Raw genomic sequence first — 2,316 nt, forward strand, 5'->3', positions numbered from 1 at the left:
CAGAGGCTACACTTGGATCTGGGCAATGTTCCAGGCCCAGGTGGAACCCACTCACTAAGATTCAGCACTTCAAAGAAATAACTCTGTATAGAGCTAGAGACTCCTCCACCTTTCATGTGCATTTTGAATCAGCCTGTGAAGTATTTTGTGTTTAACTTTCTTGCGTCCACTAATAAAATTAATTACTGTAAATTTAGGCTTCTGGAGACATGGAACAAGTTTTCCTTCAGCAAAGTAGGCAGGGATAGTAAACCTTCCCACATTATCACTACATTGTTTTTCTGACTGAAAGGACTATTCGATTACAGGCAATGCTCCCTGAGCAGCTCTAAAATTATGGATTCAATATTATCTTATTATTTCAATATTTTTGCCTTAGACAGATGAACAGTATAGCTGATGGATTGCCTTCCACCCACCCATACTCCTAGTCATTAACCAGCCATTTTTAATTTTCCTGCTCTTCCTCAGTAAGATGCTGGATACCTCGAACAAAAATTTTTCTCATTGTCTACCCAATAGTAACTCTACAAAAGGCATGCAAATCTTGAACTAATCACACAGACCAGCTTCCCTCCAGTGCCAGCTCTTTTCCATATGACAAAGGAACTTATTGTGGACACTGAGACCCTGGCCTTTCAGCAGACTGGGCTGTTGCAAAAAACTAAAATATTTCCAGTTTAAATCAGAGTTAGAGGATGCACTACAGACAAAAGAATTGAGATAATGGAAGGGCCCTATTCCAGTAAATATTAGATTACAGTGTATAACTATAGCATATATTAGATACCATTATGTACTGTATACTGTAATCTATATTAAATACATTATAGTAATTTAACAAAGCTTAAATTAATTATAGTGCAAGGATGTTGTTATCTTGCTTTTACTTCATTTTAATACCCTCCTTCCGCATCCTTTTTACAGCCTTTTTATCATTTGACAACAGTAGAGGTTGTATAAACCTTACAGTCTTTTTTTTAAATAGAAATACACAGATGTGGAGTAATCTATTGCTGTGCTGATTCTACTCCTCAGCTATTAATAACCCTTTCTCTCATAAAAATTGCACTTCTGCATGACTGAATCAGGGGAGGACACTTACAGAAAAGTATTCACCTTTGAGAACTTCTTGGTTTTTTTCAATTAGTTTTTCATATTATCAACATGAGATAGACAGTAAGAATCGTTGAGGGAAGGTCTGAATGGGGAAAGGCAAAAGACAAAGATATGGGTTAAAAGAAAAGCAACTTGTTTTCTTTGGACACACGGCAGTCTAGATGTGCTGTGTTACGGCAATTGAATAGAATTGGTTAAATAATTGCTTGCATTTGCTAAAAAAATACTTGGAAATGCTTTGAAATGCCTTTATTTTGCAATATTAAACCTACCTTCTATTGTTTTGAAAGAATAACAGGAGAAAACAGCTCAAGATTGACTGCTAGTCTGAAAGTTCTGCATTACTATTTTCATACTAAGGAGTGAACTAAAAAAACCCCATGTAGTAGATGAAATACAGCTTACCATTTTGCACTGAAAAATATCCATACAAAGACTGATCTTAATAGAACCCCACACAGAGATTATGGCAACTAAATAATCTCCTTCTATGCTGATGAACTTCAGCATCTAACATACTGGGTAATGGAAAGGTATGTCCAACAAATGACCTCAATGCAGCTATGAAATCCCAGACATGTAGAGGCTCCAAATGGCCTTCACATTGCCAAGTTCAATGGCTTAGGGATGATCTCGCTTTCTTCTGGTAAAACAGCATAAACCCCTTCACTGTATCAGAATGCAAAGGCAAAGCTTCATGTAATTTAACATTGGACTTGATGATCTTTTCGGTCTTTTCCAACCTTAATGACTCCATGATTAAATGAGACTTGGATGTGCTGTAAGGCATTTCATGTAAAGCAAAAAAATCTCTCTCAGTCCTATTTTGCCTGTTCTCACCCTCCAGTAATTGATTGAAGTTCTGAGTTAAAGCCAAACGAAAGCTGTGCTATCATTATTTATGAGTGCCAGTGGTCCCCTGGCAGTGTGCCACTCAAAACCAGTTTTTACAAGAAGTTCAACATTTCCCAAGGTATTTTTTTCCTGTCTTCTGATTGACCTTGGAAGCAGCTGTTGAGTGTAATTATCTCAAAGGTCTGTAGGACTAATGAGCACCTCTCCACAGCAGATGCAGCAAGTTCCAAAAGCAATTTCTATCCTTTCCCAATGCTTAATAGCGAATGCGTCAGATGCCAGGAGCTAATGAAAAGTCTAAGTTCCCCAAATACTCATGTTTGCACATTACCAGATACAACT

Source organism: Empidonax traillii, unplaced genomic scaffold (assembly GCF_003031625.1).
Source record: "Empidonax traillii isolate 1590-97213 ecotype Southwest subspecies unplaced genomic scaffold, ASM303162v1 scaffold1075:size332216, whole genome shotgun sequence".
In the NCBI taxonomy this organism is placed as follows: Eukaryota; Metazoa; Chordata; class Aves; order Passeriformes; family Tyrannidae; genus Empidonax; species Empidonax traillii.